This window comes from Periplaneta americana, chromosome 2, assembly GCF_040183065.1.
Source record: "Periplaneta americana isolate PAMFEO1 chromosome 2, P.americana_PAMFEO1_priV1, whole genome shotgun sequence".
NCBI classification, from domain to species: Eukaryota; Metazoa; Arthropoda; class Insecta; order Blattodea; family Blattidae; genus Periplaneta; species Periplaneta americana.
In genome coordinates this window covers 150,179,289-150,196,280 of record NC_091118.1, presented here as the reverse complement: position 1 = coordinate 150,196,280, position 16,992 = coordinate 150,179,289, and the positions used below count along the sequence as shown (strand labels likewise).

Below are 16,992 nucleotides of genomic sequence, written 5' to 3'. Positions count from 1 at the left end.
TTTCTTGAAGAATGATGCAATCTTGTATGTGTTTTTGTTTTAGTATGTTAATGTGATATACAGTATTTGTTTTGTTTTTGTGTTTGTGTTGCGTTTCTTTCTTTGTGTTTAGTCTTTCTTATGATTATGGCCCGGTTTCTTCAACCTTTGTTATAATGCACCTAACATAGCGTAAGTTAAAAGTATGAATTGCTGTTAAAAAATATTGCGTTTCTTCGACTTTACATTTCACATTTTAACATTATGTTTGTTAACTCTCTGTTAGGACCAGAGATTCTAGAGTTTAACCATAACCTATAATCAAGTATAGGCTCACTTCTGTTTTCCGAACTCTGACAATTGCGATTATCGCTTGTTTCCGTTGTTTGATTCAGAGAGAATAGAAGTCTTTCTATTCTCTCAGGTTTGATTTCTGCTTCTTTCCTCGTCTGTATCACAATAGCGTGGAGCGGCGTATTGGTATTGCTATTATGAAATGGAAAACACTGGAACAAAAAGAAATCGTGGAACTAATTTCTCTTCTTTCGAAAGAAACCTTCTTCTGGAAGTTATTTCCCAGTATAAACCAATTAATGAGAATAAACAAACAAACGGATCTAAGTTGAAAGCGAAAAGTGAGGCTTGGCAGAAAATAGCCTATACCTTTGTATGAACTTCTGATCTGTCAAATCATAGAAATCATCCGCTCTGTTTATGTATTCATGGATATCATTTTCTAAATAATCCAGATATATAAGTTCAGCATCTAACGCACCAGCCATATTGGATATTTCTATACTAACAGAGAGTTAAATGATTTAACTGCATGAAATTGTGCAGTTAAATTAACATAGTTTTTAACAGCCTGTTAGTACTAACAGTAGTTGAAGAAATGCTTCAACTGTTAAGTTTACAGTTAAAATGGAATAACACACTGTTATAATTTAACAAAGGTTGAAGAAACCGGGCCATTGTCTATTATTGCTAGGGTTGTATCCATTTTCCTATCCTATGTATTTGATAGTGTGTATTTCTTCCTTGTAGTCTTGTTGGCTCATTGGAATGTTGATTAATTTAAATAAGCTAACAGTTAATCAGTGCAGAATTATATATTCAGGGCAATATGGGCAAAAATTGCGACGAACTCCGGAAGACACGCACGGGAACTGATTTTCAATTTTTCCAGAAGGCAAAGCGAGTGACACGCATGATGTTGCACTCCATTCATCCCTGCAGAAAAAGGGAGAAAAGCTCGAGATTTATACAGAAAATTAGCTGCGTACAATGCAGGGGTCAGCAGCCCCAGATCTATGCGCCTAAGCTCCTCATGGTCAGTAAGGCTGCTAATTAACTGTATGGAAGAGGGAAGGGTTGAAATGTGAAGGGTTGAAGTGACGGAAAGTAGAGGGTGGTATGTTGACGTTCGGCTGCATTGTGAATAGTTTGAAATATAAAGGGGTTGTCCGCAAAAAAATAATAAAAAGACAGACATACAGGAAGTACGTCTGACAGTTCGTTTCATGCCCTATGAACACCGAGTTAGCATAATATTCCTACCGCAGAGGGGAGACTTAAATCGCTATCAGCAGACAATCTTGCCTTACTTGCAGTGCTAAAGGCACTGCCAATGGAGAGATCGTAGATTGTAAATTAATTTACTCCACACGCTTTACGCTGCAGTTCTGCAAGACAAAAAAGAACTAGGCTATCATAAACTCAAATTTAGAATGCATTTACAGGTAGGTATTCAAGCAGATTGATAACGTGATCATGATGGTGTAAAAATTCAGAATGAGTTCTAGATGAAGCTGTAACCGAAGTTCAAGATCATATTTCCTTAATTTATTATTTAAGGACGCTGTGAAAATTTTACGTTATTTAGTGTCAGGTAATTGAAAATAATAGGCCGAGGATTCGCCATAGATTACCTAATATTCACCTTACTATTGGCGAAAGCTTATGAAGAAATCTAACTAGGTAATCTACCCAAGAGGGAACTGAACCCAAGTACAAGTGCAGCTCCGGATCGGCAGGTAAACGCGCTACCGCCTGAGCTACTCCGGAAGTCACCGAACATTGTGACTGATGATCAGGCAGCGCATTTTCGTTCCCAAACGTACAGCGTATCGAGTAGTTTCTTCTGGTAGCTACATCTATTACGTCACGTGGAGACGTAAGCAAGGTCGAATTGCAAGAAGGTACGCATGGGGTCATTAAATAATAATGATGTACTGTAATATAAATATGCCCTGTAACGTCATATGATGTAGAAAGAATATTCTCTTAGTTAAAACAAATTTTATGTGATGTTCGTAAAAGATTTGCATTTCATAACCACAGAATATATTATGTTTTCGTTCACTGCAACAGGATAGGTTTTGATAAACGAATTATTTATAATATTGCGTAAAATATAAATATTGATAATTTGTATATTGATTATTATTATTATTATTATTATTATTATTATTATTATTATTGTATACAATATATATTATAGAACAAAAAGTAAACATGATACACATCAACTGTAAATATTCTACACATAATATATTCAATTAATTCATTTAACGACATCAACTCCGCTACGGTGAACAAAAACATGAAATATATTCTGAGATTATGAAATTCATATCTTTTACTATAACTGCCAGTAAAAATTTATTTAAGCTAAGAAAATGTTCTTCCTACGTTACAGGGACAAAATAATAGCAAAAATCAATATTTTACACAATATATATACAAATAATTCGTTTATCAAAACCTATCCCATTGAAGTGAACGAAAACCTAATATATTCTGAGGTTATGAAATGCAAATCTTTTACGAACATCACATACAATTTGTTTAAACTAAGAGAATGTTGTTTCTAGGTCATATGACGTAATAGGGGCATATTTATAATACACTACATCATTATTATTTAATGACCCCATGCGTACCTGCTTGCGATTCAACCTTGCTTACGCAACCACGTGACGTAATAGATGTAGCTACCAGAAGAAACTACTCGATCCGCTGTACCTTTGGGAACGAAAATGCGCTGCCTGCTGATGATCTAAAGATCTACAGGAGTTCTCAAACTTCAAAAGCGGCTTTCTTTAAAAGTGAACATAAATACTTAAAAAAAAACAAGTCACTCTAACTAAATCGATAGGCATATATCAGTGTCGACAACTTTTCTTTATTGGAAAACCGAACACAATAATATTCCCATAAGTGGGAGATGTGGTTCAGTATTTTCAGTACCGGATTAACATTAGCAACAAATATAGTAGCCTATACCGTATGTTATGGGCCTCGCGTTTTCGAGGGCCTTAAATTAAGATTATCAGATTCACAACTTCCAGGGATAATACAGACATGAAAAATTCCTATAAAGCATTAAAATACGCATTCTATTTACAGACTAAAAATATTAATTCTACCTGAATATTACACCTACTTAAACTACTGGTAATTTCAGAAAAATGTATTTTGTAAACAGATTTTCTCTGGACCTCCCATTTTGGAGCGAATTCCTGACAGGTCATGTTGAAGTTGATTAAGATAGCAAGCACGACTCTCATATTTTCTAAACTCATTCTGGATTTTTGGGATAGCCATTTCTTCCAGGAAGTCACAGAGATTTAATTCAGTCAACTTCTGGTGTTTCACGGGAAATCATTTTTTGAGAGAAAATTTAAAAAAATTCACTCCATTGTGAGCAAAGATCATAATTTTCTTCATTCGATTTTGGTATTTGCTCTGAAGTCATTAATTTCTTCAAGTAAGACCTTTTATCAATTTTTTTCATCCGGGTCAATTTCATCTACATCTGTACAAAAATAATGGACTGTCTCTTCAAATTATTATCTTTCTGAAGGATATTTCAGCAAAATACCGTACATTCCACAGATATAGCCTACCGTCACCGTACCGAGATATTCAACAACATTTTCATTAAATTTCAATAATTAACACTGAAAGTCCGGCGTTATCCGAGGATAAATTATTAAATTCGGGGATATTTCAGGGATGAATTTTGTTCGGGGTCAAAAAGCAGAATATTATGAAATTCTAATAATAAAATAGTAACTTATCAAAGGTTTTGATATCTATTTATTAAAATATTTTTACAGTAGTATTTTACTAGAAAATAGCACATCTTTTCAAATCACAACTTTCGAGTTACGACACTATTTTACTGGGAGTGCGACATGTTGAGATGTAGTTTTACTTCTCCATAATATCCTTTCCAAGCAATTTTCACCATTTAAATTTTTCTGTAACATGTTGTTTCTTAACTCCGCCCATCCATGCGTTTTTCCAATCTGCACCGTTTCATTCATCCCTGTGGCATCCAGTTTAATATATTTTTAGTTATTAGACTATATTGTCCATACTCATGATGTGTCTATACCATCTTTATTATTGTTGTTGATGTCTTCGTTCCTCACACAATCCATTCAATATAACCTTGCCGCGAGCCTCAAATAACCCATTTCTATGGTTAATAATTTCTTCTCATTTATCAGTTTATTTAGGCTAACCCTTGCGTTGAATTTCGGTGAAGTCCACTCTCCTCACCTCTACACTGGGGCACCCTGGAATCTTTTAAGATGCGAAAGAGAGTGTGGTGTGCGGGAAGCAACGGGAAGCTACCGCACTTATCTTTCCCAAAAAAATTGCAAACATGACATGATGAACTGCTGCCAAGAAGTCAAAAGGAAAATAGCAATATCAAAGGAAGCTTTTAACAGAAAAAGGAACATCATCTGCGGATCTCTGGAGAAAGAACTAAGGAAGAGACTAATGAAGTGCTTTGTGTGGAGTGTAGCATTGTATGGGGGCAGAAACATGGACATTACGACGAAGTGAAGAGAAGCGAATAGAAGCATTTGAAGTGTGGATATGGAGAAGGATGGAACACGTGAAACGGACAGACAGAGTAAGAAACGAACATGTGTTGGAAAGAGTGGATGAAGAAAGAATGATGCTGAAACTGATCATAAAGAGGAAAAGGAATTGGCTAGGTCACTGGTTGAGAAGAAACTGACTACTGAAGAATGCACTGGAAGAAATGGTGAAGGGGAGAAGAATTCGAGGCAGAAGAAGATATCAGATGATAGACGACATTAAGATATATGGATCATATAAGAAGATAAAGAGAAAACTTCAATATATATTTAAATTATAAACATACATCAAGCAATATAAATGATGTATGGACATTTAAAAGTACATATTATCCATTTCTATCACAAAATTGTTAACATTTGCTTTCATTAAGTTCTTTTTCTTAAGTTTTAAAAAGGCAAATTCATCATACAACGCATATATAAAATTTAGAAGAACATTTCAAGTTGGCAACATTGTAAAAACGAATGGAATGTCGAAATGAGACTCATAAATGTCGCCAATTAACGTCAGATATCTTTATCACGTGATATCAATATATATCTTATCTACTGCGTTGTGAATCTACAGATAAGATTTAACAGAATAGCGTGAGTGAAACGTGTTTGTAAATTGATGGAGGACAAACAACTGATTTCAGTTATGACAGTGTACTGAAGTATACAATATATTTTAATTCAATTCAGAGAGGTACAAATTAAAACTTAGTTTTAATTAAATGTCATAATAGGGACATAGTACTTAGTTTGAAAATAAAATATATTTATCTAGCATTGCTCTGCGGTTCTGGAAGGCAGCTGCAAGAATTAGAAAATAAATGAAAAGAGAGAGTACGGAAGCTATTGCCCCAAATTGGCCGAAGCGCAATAGATAGAACAATGCTTTCGCACTTTAAGAATGTCTGAAAGAAAATCCCATTCTTCTATCCTAATCTGTATTTAGTGATTACTGGAGACCGGATTTTTATGTAATATCAAGGTGTGAAATATGTACATATTTATGTAAGAAAAATAAGCTGAATATGTACCAAAATATGTAAAATCACGAAAATATTTTATATCAATATCTGACAGGTATATGATAGGTAAGACTCTCCAGTTGTGATTTCATAGAGCACCCGACTTTCTTACCGCACACTTGACACATTACTATTTTTCCATCTGTAGTGAAAGCTTCGTCCATCGCAATCCATGATTTTATATTTGTCGTTAGGGTTGAAGATACAGGGGCCAATTTAGTTAGTTAAAAGCAGTAGATAAACTCACTTGCACTTTATACTGTAAGTACTAAAACTAGAGAACTGAGTGAAATTAATGACACAACAGTACTGCAAGCACTGTTTCGCTTTACTGGATTAGGAGAAAATAAGAGGAGATGTGGGACACATGCATTTTAGCTGCTCCTTGTAAGAAACAAAGTAGCTACTAAAATCTCAAACTATAGGCATTTACAAACTGTTGTTTGAAAAGTGACATTTCTGTCTCATTCAGAAGGGTAGGATTATTCCAGCCGAGAACCATACTTTCTAATTGCTCCGAAAATCCCATTTCCGTTTAGGTCTACTAGATTTAAAGTAAAGAGGTCAAGCAATAACTCGAAAAGCTATTTATTTTAATCTTTCAACATCTTTCCAGTTTGTTCCTTTACTTCAGCTTCTTTTCAAAAGTCGGCTACTTCATTGTGGCTCATGCCAAACTTGACACGAGTTCTCCCTGGAAGGATTAGGAATAAGGTGGGTAAGGTTGCAAATTGCATAGGAACGGCTTGTTAAGACATGTGCAGAACATTATTATAGTTCGAGACAAATCATGTCGTCCTCGTCCTACTCCACCGCATGAAGGCAACGCTACTTTCTGAGTGATTTTTACAATACGAGGTAGTTATATGAGTTATATATTTACAGTGGGTGGTATGGGGTGAGTGCCTCTATTACTTCCTGAAACTAAAAATGTTATGTTTCGTCCCGAAATATGTCCTTTCTTGAATAGATAAAAAGGCTTTTTAAATATGTGTACTTCAAATTGTAAACTTCCCCAGCAGAAGTTTTTTTTTTTCCTTTCAGAGAATTAAAAATGAATAAAACCCCTAAATATGTAGATTTATGTAATACCAAGCCATAATATGTAATGAGGGGTAAATATTTAAAAATATGTAGTATCAAATTTTAATATATTAATGGTAATTACAAGATTCGCAAAGATTTGTTATTTATATACGGTTATGATGAAAGGAATATAATAATTATGTAATTACATAAAAATCCGGTCCCTAGTGATTACCACCTGTATTGAGAGGTTTATTTTCAAAATCACTACTTATAACAAATTTATTTTCTAACAATTATCCTTAAAGCCAAATTTTCTCAAAGTTCCCTTTTTCTAGACAAATATAATAGTTTCAATCTTGAATAATGTTTATCTACGAGCCTGCACTAAATACAAAATACAAGTCACAATCACGCGTTACATCAGTAAATACCAGTAACACAATCCGGTATGTAAATTAAGCTGTAAATAAAGAGCATTCTATGCATATAATTTATTCTATTCTAATAAATATTTTACACATTGTTACATAATTATTAAACACATGCAACAACTTTCGCTTACTGTCCACTTCAATTGCTTGCCACGCCCAAAGTACAAGAGTTGATCTATACTGTATACTTATTGTGAGTAAAGTAGTCTGTGTAAACACGAGATCTTCATATCTATTTGGTACTTGATATTTATTCATATTTACTTACAAATGGCTTTTAAAGAACCCGAAGGTTCATTGTCATTGTTCATGTTATAGAGTAATTTATCACTATATTCACTGTACTTAACAGCAATATCATATTTCTTTATCGCGTAAGCAAAATGCATTCCATAGTCGCTAGGTTTATATCTATATTCTATATAAATACTGCAACGTGTGTATTGTACATCAGTAGAAATGTGATTTCCATCTAGAACCTATAGATACCTCTGGTAAGGTTTTACCACAAACCTATAATTGGGCTTTTATACGTTGTAAAAGATCCAGCCACTGTCAAACGCGGAATCACATTTATTAAATGTGAAGGAAAATGTATTTTGTGTCAAGGCCACGAAGTCCTCAATGATGTAGGAAGACAGTATTCCGTCATATTTTTAACCTCGGCATTAGACGAAAATACTTTTTTTTTTAGCATAATGTTGCGCGAAATTTAGTTGTAATTTCTCAAAATAACTTAATGTTCATCTGATAAGAAGTTTGGTGGTTCTCACAGACATTCTGGATTTTAGAGAGTTTCGTTGTCTGCAGTAAGTCGTGCTAACGAGCGAATTCACATTTATAAAAATCCTACGAAATTAATTAACTGCGTAAATTGGACATCACGTATTTTATATGACTTAGCAATTAGTTCGTAATAATGATAAAATTAATTACAACAGTCATTATAAATCAATTCATCTCATATTCATAAACCAGGTGAACCTCTCTTCAACGATATCCGAGTTATTACAAATGTAATAATTTTACACCAATTAGATACAAATTATGAGGCGAGTATGTGATTCTGTAAGGCAGACGTGTTTTAATTTTTGGCTTCATATGATCCTGACGAAATATGTAGTTTAATAGTACTAACAGATAACTAGTTACTTCAATTATAAATTAATAGATAAGGCCCAGTTTCACAAAGTTTCGTTAAAATAACGCTAACAGCATATTAACTAACGTGTTTTTAACAATTCTGTGGCCGGGAGGAAAAAGGTCTTACGTCAATTTTTTGTGAAAATGAGATTTTTATATATTCTGAAAGCGGAAGCAATTCTCTACAATCTGGTAAAACAGTTAAAGTCAAATAAGACTCCTGACTGGATTTATAGAGCGTTATCAAATGTCCTAAGTACTTTTTGAACCGAGCACACACAGAATGAAGGACTTAAGAATATTTAATACTATATTCCTTACAAACCATCACATGTTTACCCTCCATGCTTCCCTATCAAAAAGGTCTAACTTGTATTTTAGCCATTTTATCACATACTGATGCCCTTTCCTTTTAAATCTTTAAGCACCAGGGTGTTTTAAGACCCATTTTTCATTCCTAATAATTTACATTTCTCATTTGACATGAAAAAGGTCTTATGTTTAAATAATCCCTTCTACTCAGTTTGGGTTCTAGTCTTAAAAGGGCTTAAGTGCGGCTATTTTTGGAAATAATCAAGAACATTGTTAAATGAGCAACATTACCTATTTTAGAAGAAATATAAACAAATAATATCCAGGAAAAACCTCTTAATTAAAAAATTATATAATTGACACCAATTTCAATCTTTCTACTGCTCTCCTGAAAAGTATAAAATTTTTACTTAAGACCTTTTTCCTCCCAGCCACAGAATTAAACATCCTGTTAGTGTAATAGTGTTTCACCAACCATTTGAGGTACTTTGGTTAGGTAACATGATGTTAAGAGCAATGTAACAGGAACCAAAGCAGCAGTGGTTATATGAAAGTTTACTGAATGTGCCTATAGTTGTTGTGTAGTCATTTGTTTTAGTGGAAAATTTTATTTTTTACATTATGCAAGTATTAGAGACTAACATAATTACAACGGAAATCGAGAAGAAGAATCGTATAAGAAACAGTAATGTTACCTCATATGAGAAACATAATTATTTTAGTAGATCTAGCAATTAATTATAAGAATGTAATTGAAGATAAACGTAGTGATGGAACTTTCATTGGGAAAAAGGAATAAGCATGGGTTTCTTCAACCCAAGACTTCAATCGCCATTTGGATGTGAAAACGCGAACTACGAAACAAATCAATGTTATGAAAGTATTAAGATACAAGATACGGTGGAACGTCTGAAAACTGGCGGTGATAGGCTACTTTCACTCTCAGTTGATGATATGGGTGCGAAGAATCTTTTAATTATCCAGAATCAAGTAGACCAATAGAAAATGACCATGATTATGATGCAGAATACAATAGTAAGCGTTAACATTAAACATATTCTCACACGTTATTAGTGATAATTACATATGAACTGTTAAATCAGTGAAGTAAAGAAATATCGTTTTGAAAATCTGCACTTATATCTGAGAATTAATACGAAATAATAATCATACAAAAGCTTACGTTAATAAGCACACTTCTTCTATTTATTGCGGATGCAGTGCTAATATTAATATCAATCATTATAGTATTTATGAACATAATCTATTCTAAACAATTAAAAATGCTGAAATAGTAATTGCCAGCTAGTTGTTTTTCACTGTAAATATATCTCGGTATAATCACAGTCTAGTATATATACAGTCACGAAGCTCAATACGTAGTAAATATACATCCATAGATAGTTGCTAACCACTAGGATCGCTAATATCGCCTCATTACAGACAATGCGAAATATTACCGGCACAGTCTCTTGTTCCTAGCACCCTCATAACTCAAGCTTCGTGACTGTATATACTAGACTATGATATAATGCAACTTGTAACATAGGTTCCCTGACAGCCATAATTCACGCTGTAACAGGATGTTAAGGATTTAACTATGGGAATAAGCTCTGTTAATTTAACAGTGGATTTAGCATAATGTTAGCAGTAACAACAGTAGATGAAACAACTCGGCCCGATTTCTTCAACCTTTGTTAAAATGCACCTAACTCAGCGTTAATTAACTGTAAGTTAAAAGTATAAATTGCTGTTAAAATATTGCGTTTCTTCAACTTTACATTTCAATTTTAACATTGTGTTTGTTAACTCTCTGTTAAAACCAGAGATTCTAGAGTTTAACCATAACCTATAACTAAGTAGGCCTATAGGGTCAATTCTGTTTTCTGAACTATGACAATTGCTATTCTCGCTTATTTCTGTTGTTTGATTCAGAGAGGATAGAAGTCTTTCTATTCTCTCAGCTTTGATTTCTGCTTCTTTCCGTCGTCTGTATCACAGTAGCGTGGAGCGGCGTATTGGTATTGCTGTTGTGAAAGGAAAACACTGATACAAAAAGAAATCCTGGGACTAATTTCTCTTCGTTCGAGAGAAGCTTTCTGCTGGAAATAACTTCGCATTATAAACCAATTATTGAGAATAAATAAACAAACGAATCTATGTTGAAAGTGAAAAGTGAGGCTTGGCAGAAGTACCTTTGTATAAAGTTCTGTTCTGTCAAATCACTAAAATCATCTACTCTGTTTATATATTCATGGATATCATTTTCTAAATATTCAGTGACCATATTGAATACTTCTATGCTAACAGAGAATTTACTGTTAAACTGTCTTAACAACATGTTAAATATTTAACACAGGTTGGTGAAACTGGGCTTTATCCTATGTCTTGTTTTAATTATAGACTACATGCCTCTGACAGAAGTACCACTCTTTGCCTTGAATAACGAATAATCTTCTCAGAGTAAAGTCATTCAATCGAAGACACAATGGTCGGGTCTTAAGAACAGCATTAAGCTCTATCCTTCCCCTGCACTAATCCCTCATACATCAATTTTAGAAAACCAGATTAGTGTTAGTGACACTTGAGTGTAAGTTCCTAAATTAAACTAAAAACTTCTTGCTCTTTAGGATATTTCGGAACTAGGTGAAGTTTCACTGTTTGCAAACATCCCTAGAGACAATCTCAAGAAGTGGACGCCACTTCCAAATAGGACGCAGAAAAGTAACAATTAAGAGTTGAATAAATCTGAAAGAGACTGCGGCCACAAGACGGATGGCGTCTCCGAATCCTTAACCATCCATCTTACGCTACGTTGGCTTTCAAATTAGTTGTATCTAATATGAGTCGACAGCCACCGCGTTGGATTAGACTACAACTGTCCAACTCCGCAGTAATGAAAGTTTTCCGAAGAAGAAACTCCGGCGAAGAGGAAATGGAGGTGTCATTCAGGCTTATACAAAGCAGTGATACCAAACTGGTGGCAAATTACAGAGTTTTCGCGTGTTAGAGTAGCAAGATATGAAGGAAAGTAAATTGCTTTCTTTTAAAATTAAAAATAAAATTCACTCGAATCAATAACTCAATTATATTATTATTATTATTATTACTATTATTATTATTATTATTATTACCACTAGTACTAGACAACTGGCTGTTATTCATATCTTATTTAATTTCGTTCACTACTTACTTACAAATGGCTTTTAGAGAACCCGGAGGTTCAAGGCCGCCTTCACATAAGCCAGCCATCGGTCCCTATCCTGAGCAAGATTAATCCATTCTCTACCATCATATCACACCTCCCTCAACTCCATTCTTATATTATCCTCCCATCTACGTCTCGGCCTACCCAAAGGTCTTTTTCCTTCTCAACTAACATACTATAACCTATGCATTTCTGGATTCACCCATACTTGCTACATGCCCTGCCCATCTCAAGCATCTGGATTTAATATTCCTAATTATGTCAAGTGAAGAATACAATGCGTGTAGTTCTGCGTTGTGTAACTTTCTCCATTCTCCTGTAACTTCATCCCTCTTAGTCCCAAATATTTTCCTAAGCACCTTATTCTCAAACATCCTTAGCCTCTTTTTATCTCTCTAAGTGAGAGTCCAAGATCCACAACCATACAGAACAACCGGTAATATAACTGTTTTATCAATTCTAACTTTCAGGGTCTTTTTTAGAGCAGAGTGGATGACAAAAGCTTCTCAACCGAATAATAACAGGCATTCTCCATATTTATTTTGCGTTTAATTTCCTTTCGAGTGCCATTGATATTTGTTACTGTTGCTTCAAGATATTTTAATTTTTCCATCTTTTCAAACGATAAATTTCCAATTTTTATATTTACATTTCGTACAATATTCTGGTCACGAGACATAATCATACATTTTATCTTTTCGGGAGTTATTTCCGAACCTATCTCCTTACTTGTTTCAAGTAAAATTGCAGTGTTTTCCCAAAAGTTTGTGGATTTTCTCCTAACATATTCACGTCATCCGCATAAACAAGGAACTGATGTAACCCGTTCAATTCCAAATCCTCTCTGTTACCGTGGACTTTCCTAATGACATATTCTAGAGCAAAGTTAAAAAGTAAAGGTGATAGTGCATCTCCTTGCTTTAGCCCGCCGTGAACTGAAAAAAGTATCAGACAGAAACTAGCCTATACGGACTCTAAGACATATTTCAATTAATCGAACTAGTGTCTTGGGAATACCAAATTCAATAAGAATATTATATAAAACTTCTCTCTTAACAGAGTCATAGTCCATATTTCGTTCATTAGACACACTTAAATCTTACAGCAAATTGTATTTATTTATCCTAATTCAATTACCTTAATTTCTGTATAGGCGTTACATGCATTCAACTGTCACAATTTGTTTAATTTTATTGAAATAGCCTAAGAGAAAATTGAGAAAAATATATATTTTGCTATTTTATCCCCAAAACTACAGAAATTAGGCTCTTATACACTTGCGTAGGCTATAATAATAATAATAATAATAATAATAATAATAATGATGATAATGATAATAATAATCTAACAAGGCAACATTGCAGCCAACGACAAAATTGTGGTGCACATAATTACATTACTTCTGGAAATATTGAACAAAACTAAAACGTGTACTTTATGCCATAGCTGTAAGTAGATAGGTACTGTATCTTGCATTTTCATCTGCGCTATTCCGGTATATTTATGTCACGAAGTCAACACGACACCACAGTCTAGTATATACAGTCACGAAGCTTGAGTTCATGAGGGTATTAGGAACAATAGACTGTGCAGGTACTATTTCGCATAGTCTGTAATGAGGCGATAGAAGCGATCCTAGTGGTTAGCAACTACCTATGGATGCATATTTACTACGTATTGAGCTTCGTGACTGTATATACTAGACTGTGACGACACTCTATTTGATCTTTCTTCCTTTTTCTTTTTCGAAGTGGAGAAATCAACTAAATAAAAGACTAGATATAATCGAAGACTGCATACACGTGAATCTACTTCCTATATAAAACTATTCCTGTAATCGGAAACCGTGTCACTACTGAAAATACTAAAAAAAAAAAAAAAAAAATCCGGTATTTATTCGGTATTTTCCAATACCGCCAAAGCCTTAATACCGATATGACGTCAATATAGGACGATTATACCGGCATATACGTACATAAATAAAATACCGGTATAACGCAGGTAAATCCATCTAAAGTGAATAAAGCATGAATACTAAGTAATTAATTTAAGCATTGTTTTCAGTAGTTCCTTTATTAATTACCAGAGCCAGAATTCGTACGCAAATGCATATTTTTATTTGCCAGTTGAAAGTCATACAAAAACGTTTTTATAAAGGTTCTCAACGTCATTATTATTATTATTATTATTATTATTATTATTGAACAAAGTTACTGTAATCCTGCAAGTTGCTTTTGCATATTTCAGGCGTTCTTACATATAATATTCTATGGTACTTATATTGTAGCTTTTTTCAGTATTTTGTTGCATAGCCTAAACCCTCAAATTTGCATATTTTGTAAAAAAAAAATAGATGTCGGATTGCTTGATTGCCAGCACATAATATTAATTTTGGCAACATCAAGGCTACCCTAGCAAACGAGGCCTGCACTTCTTACCTTCCCCTCTCCCTCTGTTGTACTCAGTCGGTGACGCGCGACTGTACGCCGTGTTGCAGGATTTATTTCAAGGTTTTTCGCAATTATGCAGTTTAAATTCATGGCTAAACGGTTCAATTTGCAAAAAAGATTCAAGACATTAACTGTTCAGATTATTTTTACCTATCTGCTTGTATAGCAATCAGCCATTTCTCTCAAGCCTTTACCGCAATAGAGCGCTGCAAATATTGGGAAAAGACTATATTTTTCCTGCTTAACAGTGCTTCATCGAAGGAAAAGTGTAATAAAAGTTTTGTTATTGTATTGTATTTATTTACATTCCATGGTATTCGTACATCGCTTCACAACTAGAATAGGAAACATGTCAAGCGAAAAAAAAAAGAACTTAATAGTACTATAAAGTCACAATATTATATAGTCACAGTCTAGTTCAAATATAGGCTATACAGAAGAGTTTTACAATATAGTCTACTAGTACAACACAAAGTTTTAGTATCAATACTTAATACAACATAGAAATATTCATAAAGCGTTGTTGAATGTCATGAATTCATGTACATAATAGAAGGCGTGAGAAATTAGGCACTTCTTTAATTTGGCCCTAAATAATCTTATGTTTCGAATTTGAATTTTTATATCCATAGGGAGGCTATTAAAAATGTTTACTGCCATAAAACGCACTCCTATTTGATAGCACGATAAACTTGCCGATGGAGTATGAAAGCAAATATATTAGAGAGTATTTGATAAAAGTAATTTTTGACGCGTATTTGTACTATGAATTGTTGAATTAGTTACAAAGTTTTTCATGATTACATACGAGGAAGATTATTAATGAAAAAATATACCGGCAAGCCAAGGGCATTATTTGTAGTTTTTTTTAAATAGTCCTACACGATTCCCTAGATTTTGCACCCACTATTATTCTAATTACTCTTTTTTGTAGTAGGAATATACTGTTACTATGTGTGGAATTTCCCCAGAATATTATTCCAAAACTCATTACCGAGTGGAAGCATGCAAAGTATATTATTGTTTTTAAGATATTGATATTTACTCTCTCTTGCATAGATCTAATAGCAAAACATGGTGAATTGAGTTTAGGGATAATTCCTTTAATATGATTTTTCTAATTTAACACATTATCTATTTGTAAACCAAGAAATTTGGCTGTTGTTGTTGTTTTTATTAGGGACCTGTTGTTAATTATTGCGCTTGAAATTTGCGAGGTTGAATTTGGACAGGATTTAAATTTAATTATGTTAGTTTTGTTACAATTTAATATTAATTTATTGCCTGAGAACGAATCACGTATTTTTATACTTAACATGTGGAATCATCTCTTAAATTTTGGTGCATCGGTTCTCTTCCACCCTGTATAGATGATAAGAGAAATATCGATGTCGTTCCTGCAATAACTCTTCTGTGACATATTTATCGATTTTCAGATTTTTGTTCTATTAAATAACTTAAATAGTGATACAGCAAATAATAAAATCTCCTATACGTAATTACATTTCTTTCTTTCGAAAAATGTAAGAACTCACAATCTCCTATACTGTTTTCGCTGTAAGAAAAATCCTAATGTAAACATAAGCACGTTGCTGTCATACCTGTGGCTCCCAGTCGAAACACTCACATGACGCAGGAAAATATAGTTCGTATTTGGAAACCACAATCTTGTATTATTTGAAAATAGAAAATTGAATTCTAGTTGTTAAATGCGATGAAATATATGTAAAACGCTATGTAAAAGAAAAGCTACTTTTATATTTTGTTATGTACTATGAACGCGGATGAATACCAACAGTAATAACGAGGTAGTCTGTTCTTGTAACAAGCTGGCGTCACTTGAACTCGTAGTTGTTCACGTAAGCACGTGGTACTGAAGTATGGCTTTTGCATCCTCAACTGTCCATTGTGAAGACATAAGACTTAAAAATAATTTTATTGCAGTAATTATAAAATAAGTGTTTCCTAAGCAAACTAATGCATAATAGTGAGGTTGACGATTAACGGGAAATGTTTAACATGAAACAGAATGTACAACAGTAGGCGGGAACACGTACTGAGAATCTATGGCGCCAAACGGTGCCCAATGAAGTCTCACTTCAGTCACGTGCTATTGTTTACATTAGGATTTTTCTTACAGCGAAAAGATTATATGTACACTGCCATAGAATGAATAATAGTAATATGCGTTACAAGAGCGGTATATTGACGTTTTCATGTTCGAGGAAAAGATTGAAAAAGCGAAACGCATTTGAACTTTTTTAATTTCCGGGAACATGAAAACAAACATACCGCTCGTGTATCGTATATTATTTTGTGCGAAGATCGTTTATTACATACCTGAAAGAGGAATTTCTAATTAGTTGCAATGAAATCTCCATCTTGGTTTCTGTTCCATGACGGCAACTTTGGAAAACAAATATATCTATCTTCAACATTGTTACTATAAAATGTTTTCTGTGTTTACTATGCTCCAGCAGGCCGTGATATACGTCTGTCTTTTTTTTCCCCCAGTCTATAAAG

At 33.7% G+C, this 16,992-nt stretch overlaps 1 protein-coding gene across 1 annotated transcript in view; it reads left to right on the top strand.

Annotated features, from left to right (window-relative positions):
• Positions 1 to 16,992, top strand: part of LOC138694705 (homeobox protein Hox-A1-like) — a 211,330-nt gene that overhangs the window by 179,176 nt on the left and 15,162 nt on the right. The gene's annotated exons all lie outside the window — the stretch shown is intronic.